At 37.2% G+C, this 21,901-nt stretch overlaps 1 protein-coding gene across 4 annotated transcripts in view; it reads right to left on the bottom strand.

Moving 5' to 3' along the window:
* Positions 1-21,901, bottom strand: part of RFX4 (regulatory factor X4) — a 150,107-nt gene that overhangs the window by 100,923 nt on the left and 27,283 nt on the right. The window lies entirely within an intron of this gene.

The raw sequence follows: 21,901 nt of genomic DNA, 5'->3' as shown, positions 1-21,901 counted from the left end.
TCAAAAGCAAAGGCAACAAAAGTAAAAATAAACAAGTGGGATCATACCAAACTAAAAATCTGCACAGCAAAAGAAATCATCAATAACAACAAAAAGACAACCTACTGAATGGGAGAAAATATTTGCAAATCATGTATCTGTTAAGGGGTTAATATTCAAAATATATAAACAACTCATATAACTCAACAGCAAAAAAAAAAAAAAATCCGATTCAAAATTGGGCAGAAGATTTCAACAGACATTTTTCCAGAAAAGACACACAGATGGCCAATAGGTACATGAAACGAAGCCCAGTGTCACTAATCATCAGGGAACTGCAAATCAAAACCACAATGAGACATCACCTCACACTTTTCAGAATGACTACTATTAAAAAGACAAGAGGTAACAAGTGCTGGTGAGAATGAGGAGAAAAGGAAACCCTCGTGCACTGTCACTGGGAATGTAAACTGGTGCAGCCACTATGGAAAACAGTATGGAGGTAACTTAAAAAATTAAAAATAGAACCACCACATGATCTAGCAATTCTACTTCTGGGTATTTATTTGAAGAAAATGAAAGACTAATAAGAAAAGATATCTGCATCCCATGTTCACTGCAGCACTATTTACAATAGCCAAGGCATGGAAACAATCTAAGCGTCTATGAACAGATGAATGGATAAAGAAAATATTTTATATATATTTATGGATATTATTCAGCCATAAAAAAGAATGAAATCTTGCCACTTGCAACAATAATGATGGACTTTGAGGGCATTATGCTAAGTGAAATAAGTCACACAGAGAAAAAGACAAATACGTATGATTTCACTTATATGTGAAATTTAAAAAAAAAAGCTTACAGATGAAGAGAACAGATACAGATTGATTGTTGCCAGAGGGCTTGGGGTGGGGGGAGTCCTGGAGTGGCCCAGAGATGCAAACCAGCTGTCAAGGAAGGTGGGAGGAAGTCAGGGGTAGGGTGGAGAAAGCAAGGGACAGACAAAGCCATGGGGACCCAAAAGATGAGACCACCTTCCCAGAAGCAAGGTGGCTGCAGCACAGGTCCTGGTCGAGTGGTGGAGTGTAGCAAGGGAGCAGGAGAAGTGCTGTTTGACATCTAGTAATCCTGTTCAAGCTTCAAGACAGTCTCTGGTCCCTAACTGAGGGTAATAATAATGCCTACCTTGAAAGGTACTTGGGAAGATTGAGTGAAATGAACTTAACAGAGCTCAAAAACATCAGCTGCAGGGGCTGCATGGCAAAGGCTGCCCTGGGCTGCTCCAGCTGGCGGGAGGCCTTGGAGCAATTCTGTTCAGTAGGGATCTACCGTGGGAAGCAGGCAAGGGAGGGAGGTTTATAGGGGCAAACAAACACAACCGCATCGACGGGGACCCTGCGAGGCAAACACATAGCAGAGGACATCACAGCTCCATATAGGAAGGAGCATTTGAGCTAGCCTTGAAGAGATGGTCAGGCTTTTAAAAATAACTTTGTTTTCTGTGTGCAAAAATAATACATGTTCACTTGTTTAATTTTTGAAAATATATGGAAAATAAAAATCTCTGGAAATTCAAGTGCCTCTCAACAGAAAGTGCTGTTGTCAACTCTTTATCCTTTTACCGCTAGTCTTTTTCCAACTTTCTCTTTCACATCCAAGCACACACACATGCCTAACTTAAAACAAATGAGAATCAATCACATGGCACATCCTGGCTGGTAACCTGTCTCATTCACCTTTACAAGGACAGGTCAGACTTTGAGAGGAGGATGCTGAGGGAGGGATGCTACAGGGGGAGCAAGCAGCATGAGGAAAGGCATAGAGGAGGGAAAAGGCAAATGGTCTGTCGTCTGGAGCCAGGAAGCATCCCCATTCTGGGAATCCACCACAGTGTCTCCCATTCAGGTGATAACCTGTCTCTGTTGTGTCAGACTTTCTTCCCAACCAAACTTTGTTAGGGTTCATTCCTGATACCAATGGATGGAAAGAGAACTGGCTTTGAGGGCAGGCAGAACCGGGTCTAAATTTCAGTTTTGCCCCTAACTCTGTGTGGGAACCTGAGCAGACACTTGACTCATGCAAGCCTGAGGGTTCTTATCTAAAACATGGGAATCAAAACTTATGTCACAAGGATGGCTCGAGGGTTAAATATAATAAAATATGTTAAAAACTAGATACATTTAAAAAGAATATCATAACAATAATAATAGCATTCATTGGCCGAGTACTTAAGCCAGGCACTGAGCATCACTTTTCATATGCTATCTCCTTTTGTTCCTCCCACCAGTGCTATGAATTAGTTTTACATCCCTATTTTATAAATAAGGAAACTGAGCTTTGCATGAAGCTGAAAAACCTGCAGAAGGCCATGCAGCCCAGGAGTGGAGACTGGACCTCACCTAATGATTGGCATATGGTGGCTACTGACAGTATTTAGACAAGAACAGGTCTACCTGGAGACAACAGGGACCTGCTGGCTCTGTCATCAAATAGGTGCCTTCCATCTCTGCAGGCCTCTTTCCCTATGGAAAGACTTCCTGCCCAGGGTCTGAATTCCTAGTCATTTCCCCAAAGGGGGTGTGTGTCACACCTAGGCCTGAACCTCCTATCTGATGGCTCCCAATCCTAATTCATCAGAAGTCATGTTAACTCATGCACTCACTTATCAAATATTTATTGAGTATCTAGTATGTTCCAGCCTTATGCCAGGGACTAAAGGGTGAGAAAAAACAGACATGGTCTCTGCTCTCTTGAGCTCAAATTGTCAGTAAATAAAATGTAAGTCCTAAGAAAGAGCTGAGAAGGGCTGGTCCAAGATGCTATGGCAGCACCAAGTGTGGGATATGAGCCCAGCCTTGGGATCTGAAGGAGCAGCAGGAGCCAGCTAGGCAAAGAGGACAGGAGAGCACATTTTAGGAAGATGGAAAGAGCCATGGTTGATAAGAAATCTTAAGAACTGGTCTTGACAGATGCCTTTTCATTTTGACAGGCAGAAATGTCTCAAACCAAACAAGATTCATCCTGCAAGGCAGAATTTCAAACCAACAAGATTCTGGGGCCATTCACAGTACACACTGAGCCTCAAGGTCCCCCTGCTTGTCCTACCAAAGCCACAGCACCAACTGCTTAAAAATCCTCCCATCAAGATGCTGCTCAGTGCCTGGTCTTCTCCTTGTCACTCTGTTCTGCTCCCACTTTGCAATTATAGTTCCAATACACTGCCCTCTCAGAGTGAATCCTGGTCCAATGCCCAGTGATGAGCACCTCTGCTCCCTTTTCTGGATCTATTTCCTAATATTAACACTGAGGCCAAATTTCCAGGCTCAAATCCTGGCTCTATCACTTACTAGCTGTGACCTCAAACAAATTTTTGGTGCCTTAGTTTCCTTAGTTGTAAAATAGGGGTAATAACAGTACCAAGCACTAACTGTGATGGCTAATTAAACCACTTCTGGCACAGGGTATGCTACCTAAGTGTTCCCTATCACAATAATAGTCACCATTCCTCCAGAGAGGTCTTGCACCTGCATCCCTGTTCTGCCCACAGGCCTGGGTTTGGCAAGCCCTTCACCTGGGCCAGAGTTATTCATCCCTTTCCTGTGGTCCTAAAGCACCCTGGCTGGTCCCTAGCAAAGCCCTCATCACAGACTGGTCACTGTGTGCTGACAGTGCATCTGCACATCTGCCCGGCTAGTTTGTAAGCTCTGTAGGGCACAGTCTACACTCACCATTGTGTCCCCAGCACCCACACATGGCAGTATTTGTGGAATTAGTGAACAGCTAATACTACAACTAAATGCTGAACCTACCCATCTGATTTCAGTAAGCATGTAAAATACCAATAGTACTAGGGATCGTTTATTGAGGTTTTATAATGTGCCAGGCACTGGGCAAAGCTCTTTATATTATTGCATTTAATTTTCATAGCTGCCTGAGTCAGGGAATGATTTAATGTATGTTGAAACATCAAATATGGTACTTGATATATACTTAGTGCTTAACCGATGTTAAGTTTGATAATTAGTATTATCTCATTTTAGAGAGGAAGAAACTGAGGCTCAGAGAAGTAATTTGTCTGAGGTCACACAGTTTAGCAGTGGAGCCAGGAGAGGGACCGAGTCTAGCTGACGTACAGACTTCCTGAAATCCGAACATTTAGGAGACTCATTCTCTCTTCAAACCTGCAGCACTGGACTAAAGATTTTAGGGAGCATATTATCTACCTGATCATTTATTTTCTGCCTCTAGGCTGACAGGATTCATGATATTGGGTACCTATTCTAGAATACTTCCTGCCTAGAGCCAGTGTGGCAGAGTCTAATATTGAAGGAGAAAGTTTCTAAATTAATTACTTCTTTTCAAATCCCAGGAAAGGTTCAAATTTATGTGAGTCTCAAGTTTCACTTCAAAGTTCTAATTCTATTTCCTTTCATTATACTAATCAGGCTGCACCTGGCCAGACCTCACCTGTTGGGAACATGGGGCTGCCAAACATTTCATTTCCCCTTATCCACCTCCTTTCCAGTGCTGCAAAGAGCACCAGCTGATCAGGGCACCTGGACCCAGGCCTTTGGCAGTGGGCATCAGCCCCTGGCAGCAAACGCATCTCCCCGTGGGAACAGTGCTAAGTATTAAACAAAACTGTGATGTTGGCAGCACTGCTCTGAGGGGGCCCCACACCTGCTTCCTTTCACCTCCTCTGGGTGAATTCCTTCAGAATCTTGGAGTAGGAAAGGGTCTTTCTAACTTTGATACAAATCCCAAAGCCATACAAGAAAATATTGAGAAATTTTACTACATAAAAAATCCAAAGCTTCTATGTGGGGGGAAAGAAACTCACACCATAAGTATAAAGGTAATGACCTGCTTGGGAAAACTGCAGTCATACCAAAGACAACAGTCTCACCTCCTCACCATAGAAAGAGCCCCAATAAAACCAGAAGGAAAAAGACCAAGAACCAAGAGGAAAAATTAGGCAAAGCACATGATACATAGTTGGCAGGGAAAAAATGCAAATACTCCTGAAATGTGAAAAGATACTCTCAATCAATGAAAATGAAAACTACACTAAAATGCCTTTTCTCACTTATCAGATAGGCAAAAATCCAAACCATGACCACACAACTCTGCTGTGAAGCTGTGGGAAACAGGTGCCTTCCCACCTTACAGGGGGAATGCAAAATGGTGCCTCCCGTATATGGAAGGACATTTAGCAGAATACTGAAATCCCACACTTCTTTAACCAGCAGTCCCATGTCTGCAGACAGATCCTGCTGATACAACTGGACACATGGGAAATGACCATACACAAGGTTATTCATTGCAACTAGGCTGTAACAGCAAAAGTGTGGAAACAGCTCAGTGCTCATCTAGTTAACTAATTTATGATACATGCTCATGGTGGAATACTACACAACTGCAAGAAAAGAAGATTAAAAATAAGAAAAGAATGAGAATGCTCTCTCTGTTCTTTCTGATACAGAACACTCCAGGCTTTATTATTAACTGAAAAAAGCAAATCACAGCAAAATGCATATAGGGTGCTACTTTTTTGCATAAGAAAGTGGCAAAAAGAACATATATTTGAATATTTTATTTATATAAAGAAATCAAACACTGGAAGAATACACAATAAACACTGGGAATACTTGAAGAATGCACGATAAAACAAAAGTGCTTCGCATTAGGAAGTTGAGGAGGAAGATAGATGGGACCAAGACTTCTCAGTGAGTGCCTTTACAACATTTTGATTTTTGAACTACAGGAATGTATTACCTATTTTAAAATACTTTAATTCTGAGCAAATTAATAGATTCTATTAGGGAGTCACCATCTGAAGGAAGAATCTCTTCAAATGGTTAAGTGGTCCTGGAGTGCCCAAAACTGAAAGCAAACTATACTTAAAATCTGGCGTGGCTTTGCAGTATTTTGCTTTGCTAATATCCATTATGTAATAAACACTTACTGGGCACCTACTATGTACCAGGTCCTTCCATATTAAGTGGTGGTGAGACACAGTCAATCAGACTCACTCCCTTCCCCTCAGAGAGTTATGGCATGTGGAGGAAGGGAGTGGAGGTACAGAGAGGCCTGGAGGTGCAGTCTACGCACAGAGGAGGGATGACCTAATTCTCCACAAGTGCAGAGGACAGATAGACACTCAGGGGCAAAGAAGGCAGCCTCTCAGATACAGAGGCTGAGGAAGGGGAAGAGCTTGGGGGTTGTCTTAAACCCTAACCTAAGCAGTGGGCCTCATCAGCCCTCCTTTAGTCTTGCACCTTGGTTCCCAGCTTGGGCTAAGACTGCAGCATTCACCCCACAAGGGCAATCCAGTTTTTAAAAGCCATCATGGGAAGGCTCTCTGTGGAACTCCTCCCACCCCGGACTTCCCACTCTAAGTCACTGCCCCTGCTCTAGGAGCTGTCTGAGTGCCTTTCTGCTACTGGCAGGGTGGGGGGTTTTGTCCACAATTCGATGGGAATATGGAAGAGTTTAACCACATTTCCTCTTCTCTGGAACAAGATTCCAAGTTGGGTAATAACCTGACATACTGAGTGAGCTGAGTGGAGTGAGAGAGACGTAACTTTCACATACACAGCCCTGAAATGAGATGAGATTTTAACATCATAATGATGAGTCACATTAAGTTGTGACCCGCTGTGAACCCAGTTCTATGCCACCATGCTGCTGAATTCCAAATTTTCCTTTCCCTATGTTATAATCACCCTCTGTCAGCAGTCAGTCAGTAATAGCCATGACGAGCTAGAGAAGGGTTGTGGAGGGTACATTCCAGTGAGGCAGGCAGGATGGGGAATGGCAGTTGTTAGGAGCTGTCAAAGAGCAGAGGGAACAGGACTTAGTATGGACTGTCTCACACACACACTCTCACACACACACTCAGACATACTCAGAGTCTAAGCTGGAGATAAAGGGAAAGAAGCTCTGTACTCCTGCCTAGGATGTAACATAGAAGCTGAAGTCATCTAATTTATTATATTAAGAATATGATGGCACGAAGGCTAGAGGACTTGGGGACATCAGGGTTACATTTAATTTGTCCTCTTTCCCAAGGAGGGAAACAGGAATCCCACTGGGTTCCTGCTCTTTGGACACATCCTATGGTCCCAGTCTCTCCAGTTCTCTTCATCCTGCTGACTCAACCCTGGTATATAGCCTCATCACCTCATCTGAACCAGATGGAAGCCCCTGAAGTCCCTTCCTGGCTCCAATCCACCTGCAGAGAACCTCCACACTAACCTGAAAATGACACTTTGATTTGTCACCTCCACCCAGCTCCTTCAGTGGCACCTTAACTACCAAATCCAACCCCTTGTGGGAGTTCAAGTCCTCCAACAATATGGCCCAGCTCCCATTTCCAGCTTTTCCCTTCATGATTCTTCAATCTCTCTGCTCAAGACAATCTGGAAAACTCTCCAAGCTCAAAACCTGCCTATGGCTTTCTGCCTCCTAGCCCTTCAGTTAAAGGAACCACATGGATCCTATAAGGCCCAACACAAATGGCACCTCCTCCAAGATGCCTTCCCTAGTCACCTTCCCACCTTGTGACTTCTCCAAAACTTCAGCATGCATTCTAACCACTTGGGGTTTTGTTAAAATGCAGAGTGTGCTTCAGCGGGTCTGGAGTGGACCCAAGATTCAGCATTTCTAACAAGCTTCCAGGGAGGTCGTCCTGGAGTCCAGGAACATATTTGGTATGGCAAGGCAGAAAACCTTGCAGAATTCAAGTGGAATTTACTACATACGACCTTGTATTATTAATCCTCAAGCATGTGCCTTAGCTTCCCTTCTGAAATGAAAATTCCTTGAGAGCAAGGACCCACAGAAGTGACAGTTTACACAATAGACAAAAAGCCAGCTATAAAATCAGACAGCTCTAAGTTTGACTCTTAACTCTGCCACTTATTTGCTATGACATAAGTCACATAACCTCTGAATCTTAGTTTCCTCATTTGTAAAATGGAGCTGAGAGATACCTCCCTCCCAGAGCATTAGAGGAAACAGGGGCTGTGATTATGCCTAGAGGACTGCCTAATGCTTAATATATTTTAATTTCAGCTCCCTGCTCTTTCTTTCTTGTACAACTTTGGGCTATTCACAGAGTCTTCTACACAGTCAAGTGCTCAAGGAATCTTCTGGGTTCAGCTTCTGCAGGAACTTCTGTTCCACCTGTACAACTCTGTTCAATCCACACTGCTAAGTTTTCCTCTCTGGATATAATGCTCTAACCAGTCATGAGCCTTATAATACTTTACAGTTACAGTCTTCCCATTTGTTGGTGAGTATACCATTAGAAACATGAAGATCTACTGACATCTGCCAAGGGTAAAATGCAATTCATTCAGACTGGAAATGAGAATTTATTTGACCCCAATTATAGTAAATAACCCATCCACTCTAGGGCATTCACGGTTTGACCTCACTAGCCCAGGGTTTTCTTCCCAACTGTATTCCATCAAAATGTCCCATGTCCCATTTCTTCATGCTCACTGAGTCTCTAGTCAGTCAGTTAAATCCATCTTTTCTGAGCTGCTAAAAGGGACATAACAGGAAGAGCATTAGACAGAAATCAGAAGACCTGGGTAACAGTTTTGATTTTAACACTATCTAAGAGTATGATTTTGGACAAATAACTTTCTTTCTCTGAGCCTCAATTTCCTCATCTGTAAAATTGGAGAGTGAGCCAAGATGATATCTATAAAATCTCATCGTCTCTAATTCTAGGCTAATAAACTGATTATCCACCTACTCCATTTCATTTGAACCAGGACTTCCTGGTGCTAATGCCCAGCTCTTGCTCAGGCCAGTAGAAGAAATACTTTTCAGCAGGTGGAACTTCAATCTCTCTCAAATCACCCCAGGAAGGCATTTTTACCTGCTGGTCTGGTTCAGGGATAAACTTTACAGTATATTCTTTAGCTGGACACTCAACAGCTAGTCTTCCATTTTTTCCTGCTTGCTAATCAAACCCCAGTTTTATTCAAGGCAGTAAAATGACAATCCCAGGGGTATTCATGATTTGTCTAACCCAGAGGTCAGCAAAAATTTTCTGTAAAGAGCCAAGTAGTAAATATTTCAGGCATATGGTCTTTGTTGCATTTTCTTCTTTTTCTCTACTCTTTAAAAAACAAAACAAAAACAAACAAAACTTAGATCATGGGCTGTATAAAAATAAGAGGTAGGCTGGATTTGACGTGGGGGTGATCCAACCTTCATAATTCTATTCTTTTCTATTATTTTGACAAATATTCACTCTCTTATTCTCCCTTTCAGCTACAGATGATAGTGTTCTGGACACGAAGTAAGCAAAGTCTACTGGGAGTGTCTGGGAAAGTTGTTTTCTTCCGATAAAAGAAACACACATAATAAGAAAACTACCTGGTGCCTTCCCTTGTCCCATCCATCTGTTTTGAACATGGACCTGATGCCTGGACCTGAAGCTGAAATCTTGTGACCATGAGGTCACAAGCCAACATGAGGACAAAAAGTCAACAACTTAGGAAGACTAAGCAGAAAGTCATACAGAGCCTGGGTCCCAGGTGATGCTCAGCTGTTGAATAAACCCTGGAACCTCCTACTTCCTATCTTAAATAAGACAGTAAATATCTACATGGTTTAAATCACTGTCAGATTTCTGTATTTTACAATCTAAAATATTCTTAAAGTATAAAACTGAGGAGTCTTTCTCTTAACTTTTGAAACTTCAACCATATTCTAAGCCCCCAACTATGTGCCAGGATCTGGGGTTACAGCAGTGAACCATGCAACATTCCTGCCTTCGTGGGGCTTTCAGTGGAAGAGATGGTAAGGTGCAGGCAAGCATTAACATACCAATCAGCCTCTGAGAGGGGGGAGTAAGACTCCCTAGCTCTAGTCTTAGAATTCCTACGGACAAGTTGCAAAATTCTCAATGGCAAGTCTTTGAAGCATTACCTTCTAAGTGGCAGAAAAGTGCAAAGACTAATTGCCTGATGTTCAAAGGCAAATGTACAGACCTCAGTTCAAATCCTAGCTCTACCACTTACCAGCTGTGTAACTCAGGAAAGTTACTTAACCCCTATGAGCCTCAGTTTTCACATGTACAAAATGAAGCTCATAATAATAAGCTACCTCCTAGGACTACTGTGATAATTGAATGAGATATTGGAATTAAAGCACTTCTTATTGCTTAATAGATGATAGCCATATACACATATTAACTATAAATATATACATAGGTAAAATTTTGTTTAACAATATATGCTTAGAAAAAAAGACTAGAAGGAAACATCAAAAAACATCCTATTACCTTTGGACAATGGGATTAGAGGCAATTATTTTTCTTCCTCATATTTTTTCCTATTTTTTTCAAATATATACACACATGACTCTTATAGCCAGGGGATATATTTCTTTAATGTAATATTTTTGCATTTTGAAAATAAAAACATGTGGACTGAGACTTCTTTGTTCTTTTACACACATAGGAATCAGGTGGCCCATGTTTTAGATCTAGCACTGGCACTGACATGATCTCCACATTAACCCTGATTTTCTCCTGAGGATATTTCTAAATTGTTACATTGGAACCCAAGAAGAGTATAGTCTATTAGGCTGAAGAGACTGAGGTTAGAATTTAGAGATGACAAAGGGGCTAAGATATAAGGAGCAACAGTTCAGAGAGAAGAGAACCATAGAGAAGAAGATAAACATGCCTGCATTCAAATTCCCCTCAAGTCTTTAGCTTATTCCTATACTGCACATGCAGAGAGTGAGAAACAAAAAAAAAAAAACAAAAAAAAAAAAAACCCAGAGAAAACATTAGCTTAGAGGCTAAAGATAAAGAGAAATGTGAGGTAGACATGAAAGGAAGGTTGCATACTATAATCTCTAAGAGAAACACTGATTAGCTAAGAAGTCACAATTTGGAGTTCAAACTGAGTCAAGGTAGAAGGAACTTGGTAAAAATCCAGGGCTTTCAGCTGCGGACCCAAAAAGGCTATGACCTAAGAGTAGAGACCATACTCTTGTAGTATGGATAAAACTGAAATAGATTGGACTTAACCAAGTCTTAACAGGGTCAAGTGGACTTACTGGTTCTCTATCTGCCTGCTAGAACAAAATTTAAAACTCTTTGGATGATGTAAACATCACTCAAAGCCTCTTCAACTTTGCATTCACAATGTTGAGCATTAAATCAAAAATGTTAAGGCATACTGAAAAATAGGACCAAAAACCTGAAATCCTAGGAAAAACATATACCAGAAATAGATCTAGATATGAGTTACATGTAAGAGTTGTCAGACAGGTACTTTAAAATAACTATGGTTAATATGATTAAGGACATAGAGGAAAAGACAGTCAAAATAGAGGAACTGATGGACAAAACAGATGAAAAAAATGTAGACTATCAACTGGGATTTGGAGAAAAGAATCAAATGAACTTCTACCATAAAAGAAAGAATACAACATCTGAAATTAAGATCACTTGGATGGGCCTAACAGTAGACTCTAAACACAAAAGAAAGTCGAAATTGAGAACTGAAATGTAGATCAACAAGAAACACCAAACTGAAGTACAAAAAAAGAAAAATGGACAACCCAAAGCAAGCATAAGAAACATATGAGGTACAGTAGTAAAAGGATCTAGTATTCATGTAGCTGGAGTTTCAGAAGGAGGTAAGAGAGAAAGGGGAGAAAAAAATATTTGAAGAGACAATGGTCAACAATTTTACAAATCTGATGAACAACAGCCCACAGGTGCAAGAAGTTCAGTGAATCCCCAAAAGGAAAAATAAAAGGAAACCATATCTATGTACATCATAGTCAAACTAAAAACAAAACTAAAGGCAAAGAAAAAAAATCTTTCGCCTGAGACAAAAAGACAAACTGCATTCAAAGGAGTAAAAATAAGTCTGATGACTAAGTTTCAGAAACCAGAAGGCAATGCAATGAAAACTTTAAAGTGTTGAAAAGAAAAAAATGTACTAACCTCAAATTCTATATCCAGCAAAAATGTCCTTCAAAAATATAGGTGAAATAAAGATGTTTTTAATGATCTACACTACCCTATACTGCTTTACCAGAAATATTAAAGGAGTTTATTTGGGTTGAGGAAGTAATGATTCCAGATGGAAGCATGGACTTGCTGACATGAATGAAGAGCCCTGGAAAGGGTAAGTGTGTAGATAAATATAAATAGATACCGATGAATATTTAAAACAATAATAATGTATTGAGGGGCTTATAAAATATGTAGAAGCAAAATATATTAAAGCAATTGCACAGAGGGCAGAAAAGTGTAAATGAAGTTAGACTGTGAGAGTGATCATGCACTGTATTTGAAGTGGGAGAAGGAGAAACATGAGGTAGACATGAAAGGAAGGTTGCACACTATAATCCCTAAGAGAAACACTCTAAAAGAGTATCTAATTGGAAATCTAGCAGAGAAAAGCATGAAAATATTTAACTGCATTAATCCCTCCCAAAAAAGGAACAAGGAAAGAATAACGGAATAAACTCAGATGCAACAAATCAAAATTAAATAGCAAGTTTGTTGATTTAAGCACAATAGTGTAAGTAACTATACTAAATTTAAATGATCTAAATATTCCAGTTAAAGATAAAGACTATCAGACTGGATTTTTTAAAACTATATGAAAAACCTTAATATTGAATTCAGAAAGGTTGAAAATAAAAAGTCAAAGAAAGACATACTATAACAATACAAATAAAAAAGAAAGCTGGTATAGTTATATTACTATCAGACAAAGTAGACTTGAAGACAAAAAGTACTACTAGATACAAGGAGGAACATCTAATAATGATTAAAAGGATCATTTCAACAAGAGGATGTAACAATTCTAAATTTCTAAGAATGAATACTTCAAAGCACGTAAAGCAGGAATTAACAGAATGGAAAAGATAGATAGCCACAATCATAACACCTCTCTCAGTAACTGAGAGAACAAGCAACAACAATACAATTCATAAGGATATGGAACATTTGAATAACATGAATAATCAAACTGATCTAATTGGTATCTACAGAACATTACACCCCAAAACTGTAAACTACACATTCTTTATAAGCATACATGGGCATTTGTCAAACAGTCCATATGTTTGCACAAAAAGCAAGTCTCACTAACTTTAAAAAATTTTTTAAATATTTTTAAACTAATTTTAAATATTGAAGTCATACAGAATATTCTCTGACTACAGCAGAATTACAAAAGAAATCAACTGATATCAAAACCAGACAAAGACACTACTGAAAAAGAAAATTATAGGCCAATACTGCTGATAAACATAGATGCAAAAATTCTCAACAAAATATTAGCAAACAGAATCCAACAACACATAAGAATGATCACACGCTATGGTCAAGTTGGATTCATTCCAGGGACACAAGAATGGTTCGATATATACAAATCAATGTGATACAATTTATCCACAAAAGAAAGGACAAAAATCACATGATTATCTCAACACATGCAGAAAAAGCATTTGATAAAATCCAACACCCATTTATGATAAAAACTCTTACCAAAGTGAGTGTAGAGGGAACATATCTCAATAAAAGCTATTTATGACAAACCTATAGCCAACATAACACTCAACAGTGAAAGGTGAAAGCCGTCCCACTAAAATCTAGAACAAGACAAAAATGCTTACTTTCACCACTTCTATTCAACATAGTATTGGAAGTCCTAGCCATAGTAATCAGACAATAAAAAGACATAAAAGGGATCCAAATTGGAAGAGAAGAGGTAAAACTGTCACCATATATGGATAACATGATACTATATATAGAAAACCCTAAAGGCTCCACACAAAAACTACTAGAGCTGATAAAATAATTCAGAAAGGTAGCAGGATACAGAAATCAGTTGCATTTCTTTACACTAACAAGAAATATCAGAAAAGAAAAGAAACAGATCCTTGAAAAATAGCATCAAAAAGTACTTAGGAATAAACCTGACCAAGGACGTGAAAGACTTATACACTGAGAACTACAAAACACTGATTAAGGAAATAAAAGATGATTTTTAAAAATGGAAAGATATCCCATGCTCTTGGATTGGAAGAATTAATATTGTTAAAATGGCCATGCAATCTATAGATTTAATGCAATCACTATAAAATTACCCAGGACATTTTTCACAGAACTAGAACAGATAATCCTAAAATTTATATGGATCACAAAAGACCCAGAATTGCCAAAGCAATACTGAAGAAAAAGAAGCTGGAAGAATAACCCTACCAGACTTCAGACAATACTACAGAGTTACAATAATCAAAATAGGGTGGTATTGGCACAAAAACAGACATATGGGTCAATGGAACAGAAATAGAGAACCCAGAAATAAACCCACACACTTAAGGTCAATTAATCTTTGACAAAGGAGGCAAGAATATACAATGGAAAAAAAAAAAAACAGTCTCTTCAGCAAGTGGTGCTAGGAAAGCTGGACAGCAGCATATAAATCAATGAAGTTAGAACACTCCCTCACACCATACACAAAAATAAACTCAAAATGGCTTAAAGACTTACACATAAGACGAGACACTATAAACCTCCCAGAAAAACATATAGGCAAAACATTCTTTGACATAAATCTTAGCAATGTTCTCCTAGGGCAGTCTACCCAGGCAATAGAAATAAAAGCAAAAATAAACAAATGGGTCCAAATTCAACCTATAAGCTTTTGCACAGCAAAGGAAACCATGAGGAAAACAAAATGACAACCTACAGAATGAGAGAAAATGTTTGCAGATGATGCAACTGACAAATTCTGCTTAATTTCCAGAATATACAAACAGCTCATAAAACTCAATAACAAAAAACAAACAAATCCAAAAATGGGCAGAAGACCTAAACAAGCAATCTCCAGTGAAGATATAAAAATGGCCAATAGGCACATGAAAAAATGCTCAATATCACTAATTATCACAGAAATGCAAATCAAAACTACAATGAGGTATCACCTCACACCAGTCAGAATGGCCATCATTAAAAAGTCCATGAACAATAAATGCTGGATAGGGTGTGGAGAAAAGGGAACCCTTGCACACTGTTGATGGGAATGTAGTTTGGTGCAGCTATTATGGAAAATAGTATGGGGATTGCTCAAAAAACTAAAAATAGACTTATCATATGATTCAGCAATCCCACTTCTGGGCATATATCTAGAGAGAACTCTAATTCAAAAAGATACATGCATCCCAGTGTTCATAGAAGCACTATTTACAATAGCCAAGAGGTAGAAACAACCTAAATGTCCATTGACAGATGACTGGATAAAGAAGTTGTGGTATATTTATACAATGGAATACTACTCAGCCATAAAAAAGAATAAAATAATGCCATTTGCAGCAACATGGATGCAGCAACATGGAAGTCAAAAAGAGAAAGAAAAATACCATATATCACTTATATGTGGAATCCAAAAAAAAAAAAAAAGACACAAATGAACTTATTTACAAAACAGAGAAAGTCTCACAGACATAGAACACAAACACCGGTTACTTGGGGGGAAAGGGAGTGAGAAGGGGTAAATCGGGAGTTTGAGATTTGCAGATACTAACTACTATATATAAAATAGATAAACAAGAAGTTTCTACTGTATAGCACAGAGAACTTATTCAATATTTTGTAGTAGCCTATAATGAAAAAGAATTTAAAAAGGAATATATCTATATATATGTATGACTGAAACATTAGGCTGTACACCAGAAATTGACACATTGTAAACTGACTATAATTCAATTAAAAAAAAAAAACAATAGAAATCTGTAACAGAAAGACAACTAGGAAATCCCCAAATTTTTAGAAATTAAGCAATAAATTTCTAAAGAAACATGCGTAAAAGAAGAGATCACAATGAGAATTGGAAAATAAGTGTGTATGATAATGAATGTATAACATCAGAAAAATTATGTGTTACTGTTAAGAAGTAGTAAGAGGAAATTTTATAACTTTAAATGTCTGTCTTAGAAAAGGTTAAAAATCAATGATTTAAGTGTTTATCTCAAAATAGAAAAACACAAAAAGTAAACCCAAAGAAAGTAGAAGGAAGGAAAAAATGGAAATAACATCAAAAGTAAATGAATTTTTAAAAGATGTAAACTGATGAAAAAACAAAAGCCAAAAGCTGGATCTTTAAAAAGACTAATAAAATTAATAAACTCTGGTAAGACTGATCAAGAAAAACAGAGAAAACATATCAGAAATGAAGGGGGAACATCATTGTAGATGATAAAAACATGACAAAGGGGATTGAAAGGAAAGTTTAAACAGTATCATGTAAATACATTTGAAAATTTAGATGAAACGAATTCCTTAAAGGTAACAATTTGCTTAAACTAACAAAATAAGAAATAGAAAAATATGAGTAATTCTATTGCTATTTTAAAAATTGAATCCATCATTAAAAATTTTCCCTCAAAGAAAACTCCAAACCCAGATGACTTCAGTGTTAAGTTTTTCTTAACAGTTAAGAAATAAATAATGCCAATCTTACATAAACTTTTCAAAGCAACAGAAAAGAAAGTTTCCACCTCTTTTTATGAGGCCTATATAATCTTGACACCAAAACCTAAGGAGGAAATTTTTAAAAAAGATAAATCATAGGCCAATAAATCTCATGAACATAGATGGTAAAATTCTTAACAAAATAGTAGTCAATCTAACCCAGAAATAAATTAAAAAAATTAAACTCCTCACCAAGCACAGTGTCTTCCAGAAATTAGTTTAACATTCAAAATTTAATCAGTGTAATTCACATTAACAGAATAAATGAAAAAAAAAATGACTATCTCAAGTCTCAAAATGACTATATCAAGAGATGCAGAAAAACATTTGATAAAGTTCAACACCCATTTAAGAAAAATCAGCAAACCAGGGATTTGATGATATCTACAAGGAATCCACAACAAACATCACACTTAATGGTGAAACATTAAATGCTTTTCCCTTAGGTTGGGAACAAGACAAGAATGTCCACTATCACCAATTCAACTCAACAATGTACTGGAGGTCACAGCCAGTGAGCTAAGGCACAGAAAAGAAATAAAAATATAAAGACCATAAAAGAAGATGGAAAACTATCATTTTTATCAGGTGACATGATTATGTTCAGAGAAAAATTTAAAAAGGAAACTTGTAACTAATAAGCAAGTTGAGCAAAGTGCCTAGATACAGTCATTAGCTAAAAAATCAATGCACTTTCATATGCTAGCAATTGACAACTAGAAAAAATTTTTAAATATTACTACTTAAATAGCACTGATAACATCAATCACCTAGGAATAAATCTAATGAAAAACATGCAAAATCTCCAAACTGAAATCTACAAAAACACTGTTGAGAGAAACTAACACATCTAACACATGGAGGTCTAAAGCTACATATATAGATTAGAAATCTGATGTTAATGTAATTTGATGTTAATGTAAGATGTTAATTCTTCTGAAAATTAATTGTGGGTACAATGTGATCTCAATCAAAATCCTAGCAGAATTTTTTTTGTGCATGTGAAAATAGACAAGTTGATTCTAAAATCTACATGGAAACATTAAGAACTTAACCAAACAATCTTGAAAAAGAGGTCTTATTCCACCAAGTATCACAATGTATTACAAAAGGTATGGTACTGGCTCCAAAACAGACAAGTAGATCAATGGTTCAGGATAAAGGTCAACACATAGATTCACATGTATATGATCTCCTGATTTATGACTGGTAGGTAAAGGATATTTTTTTCAAAAATGGTGCTCTACCAGTCAAAAATTAAAAAAAGAATTTTGACTCCTCCCTCATACCATTTACAAAAATTCCAGATGGCCTGTTGATATAAAAGTGAATGTAAAATAATAAAACTTTTAGAAAATAACATGAAAAAAAAATCTTCATGACCTTAGGTAGACAAAAATTTCTTAATATGACACAAAAATAGTAGCTATAAAAGAAAAACATTGATAATCTGGACTTTATCAGAATTAAAATCTTCTGTTCATCAAAAGATACCATTAAAAGAATAAAAAGGTAGACCACAAACTGAAAGATGTTTGCAATACTTTTTAATCTGACAAACATATCTTATTCAGAATATAAAAACAACCCTTACAAATCATTAAGGAAAAGACAAATAGCACAATCCAAAAAACAAACAAACAAAAAAAAAAAACCAAACAAACCTGACAAGCAAAAACCCAAACAGGTAGTTCACAAAACAGGATGTCCATAAGAATATTCAGGGCACCAATCCTTTTCAAACTCTTCCAAATATGGAAGAAGAGGGAACACTTCCAAACTCATTTAACAAGGCCAGCATTACTCTGATACCAAAGCCAGATGAAAATACAACAAGAAAAGAAAACTACAGATCAATATCCCTTTTGTAAAGGGATGCAAAAATCCTCAAGAAAATGCTAGCTAACATAATTCAACAGTGTATTAAAAGGATTATACACCATGACCAAGTGAGATCTACTCCTTGAATGCAAGGTTGGTTCAACACACAAAAATCAACCCATGTAATAAATCACATTAACAGAATAACCACATGATCATCTCAATTGAAGCAGAAAAAGCATTTGATAAAATTCAAAACTTTTTTTATGATGAAAATACTCAACAAAGATTTTCCCCTAAGATGAGGAACAAGACAAGGATGCCCACTTTTGCCACTTCTATTCAACACAGTACTGGAAGTCCTAGCCAGGGTAATTAGACAAAAAGATCTCTCTCTCTCTCTCTCTCTCTCTCTCTCTCTCTCACACACACACACACACACACACAGATAGAACGAATAAGTGAACTGAGCAAAGCTGCAAGATATATAAGATCAACAGATGAAAATCAGTTGTATTTCTCTGCACTACCAATGAACAATACAAAAAGGAAATTAAGAAAACAATTCTATTTACAGTAGCATCAAAAAGAATAACATACTTGGAAATACACTTAGTCAAGGAAACAAAAGACTTGTACATTGAAAACTATAAAATACTGCTGAAAGAATTAACAAAGACACCAGTAAATATGAAGACATCCTGTGTTTATGGATTGGAAGACTTAATATTGTTAAGATGTCAATACTATCTGAGGAGATCTACATATTCAATGCAATCCCTATAAAAACTCCAACTTTTTTTCTGTACCAATAGAAAAATCTATCCTAAAATGCATATAGAATCTCAAGGCACCATGAAAAGCCAAAACAATCTTGAAAAAGAACAACATTAGAGGTTTCACATTTCTTAATTTCAAAACTTGGTATAAAGCTACAGTAATCAAAATAGTGTGGTCCTGGCATAAAGACAGACATACAGACCAATGGAATAGAGAGTTCAAAAATAAACTCTTGCATATATGGTCAAATGATTTTTCAAGGGTGTCAACATTCAACAAGGAAGGGAACGTCTTTTCACAAATGATGTTGGGGAAACTGAGTATCCACAAACAAAAGAATAAATTTGAACCCTTACCTTATATCATATACAAAAATTAACTCAAAATGGATTAAAGACCTAAACATAAGAGTGAAAACTATAAAACTTTTGGAAGAATACATAGAGGAAAATCTTCATGACACTGGATTTGACAATGATTTCTTGGACATAACACCAACACACATGCAACAAAATGAAAAACTTCTATGCATGAAAGAACACAATCAACAGAGTAAAACCCATAGAATGGGAGAAGAATATTTGCAAAACATATATCTGATAAGGGGTTAAAATGCGGAATATATAAAGAACTCCTACAATTTAAAAACAAAAAAGTAAACAATCTGATTAAAAAGCAGTCAAAAGACTTGAAGAGACATTTCTACAAAGAATATACACAAGTGATCAATAGCACATGAAAAAATACTCAACATCACTAATCACTAGGGAAACTCCTACAATTCAATGACAGGAAAAATAAACAATCTGATTTTTAAAATGGGCAAAAGACTTGAATGGGTATTTCTCTAAAGTATATATACATAAATGATCAATAAGCATATGAAAAGGTGCTCAACATCACTTATCATTAGAGAGATACAACTCAAAATCACAATGAGATACTACTTTACACCCATTAGAATGACTATTTAAAAAAAAACAGAAAATAACAAGTATTGGCAAGGATGTTGAGAACTTGGAACTCTAGCGCATTGCTGGTAAGAATGTAAAATGGTGCAACTGGCATGGAAATACAGCAGTTCCTCAAAATAGTAAACATAGCATTACACAGTAATATTCCATTGTATAAATATACCACAGCTTCTTTATCCCATTCTTCTGTCAATGGACATTTAGGTTGCTTCCATGTCTTGGTTATTCTAAAAAGTGCTGCTATAAACATTGGGGTGCATGTATCTTTTCAAAATAAGAGTTTTCTCCAGATATATGCCCAGGAGCAGAATTGCTGGATCATATGGTAACTCTATTTTTAGTTTTTAAAGAAACCTCCATTCTGTTTTCCATATTGGCTGCACCAATTTACTTTTCCAACAACAGTGTAGGAAGGTTCCTTTTTTTCCACATCCTCTCCAGCATTTATTGTTTGTAGACTTTTAAATAATGGCCATTCTGAATGGTGTGAGGTGATACCTCATTGTAGTTTTGATTTACATTTCCCTATTAGTGATATTGAGCATTTTTTCATGTGCCTGTTACCCATCTGGATGTCTTATTTGGAGAAATGTTTATTGAGTTCTTCTGCCTGTGAGATTCTTATAGCAGTCAAATGTATAGAGGCAGAGAGTAGAAGAACAGTTGTTAGGGACCAGGGGAAAGGGAGAATCAGGAGTTACTGTTTCATGAGTACAGAATTTCAGTTTGGGAGGATGAAAAAAAGTTCCGGAGATGGATGGTGGTGATGGTTGCACAACAAGGTAAGTATACTTTATGCCACTGATTTACTTAACATGGTTAAAACAATAAATTTTATGTGACACATATTCTACCATAATAAAATAAACTTCAAAGAAAGAATGTTCAGAGATGCTTAAGAAATAGTCAAAAACTTGAAACAATTTAAACATCCATCAACATTTAGATGGATGTACATTGTGATATTTGCATACAGTGGAATACTACGCTGCTCTATGTCGTGCTGTGACATAGAGCAGCATGACTGAATCTCACAGACATTATGTTCAGTGAAAAAAGCTACACACAAAAGAATACAGATTCTATGATTCTATTTATGTGAAGTTTCAGAAACATGCAAAACCACACTGATAAAAGTCTGATAAAAGTAGTTATCGATAGGGATGAGATATGAGGAAGAGTCCCTGGTTGCTCAAAATGTTCTGTATCTTTTCTGGTTGGTGGTTATACAGGTGAATATAATATGAAAGGGAAAAAAAAGATATTCAACAAACTATTCACATAAGATTTATGTACTTTATGTTCAATATATCTGAATTTTATAAAATGAAGCAAAATAGTGACAATGGAGCCACAATGCCAGAAGGGACTCGGAGGAAGCTGTTCAGCCTGTCTAACAAACACCCTTGTGGATTATGAACTGGTTGGTCCCTGACCCATTCTTCGAGAAAAGTGAACTAAGGAGATGCATTTTACCAACCAAGGGAGAAAGATACTTCTGTGCCTGCTGGAAATAACATTCTTAATAAGCTGCCCCCTTTTGTAGCACTTTAGGGACAAATGTAAGTCCCAAGCAACCTTCTGCTTTTAATAAGGCACCCAGAAGCCCCAGTCTGACATAACCCAGGGAAAGGCGTAAGCACAGCAGTTTATATCTTTCCATTAACTCCAAGATCCAGAAACTGTTACTTTCAAATAGCAAGGACATCCATGACTCTGAAACAACAGTCCCACAACACACTACTTTAAACTCACATCTACAGTGAGACGGAGAACGGCCTTTCCCATTCAGGGTCCACATTTTCCCACT

The sequence above is a fragment of the Camelus dromedarius genome, chromosome 11 (genome assembly GCF_036321535.1).
Source record: "Camelus dromedarius isolate mCamDro1 chromosome 11, mCamDro1.pat, whole genome shotgun sequence".
Lineage (NCBI taxonomy): Eukaryota > Metazoa > Chordata > Mammalia > Artiodactyla > Camelidae > Camelus > Camelus dromedarius.
This window is presented reverse-complemented; position numbering and strand designations above follow the sequence as displayed.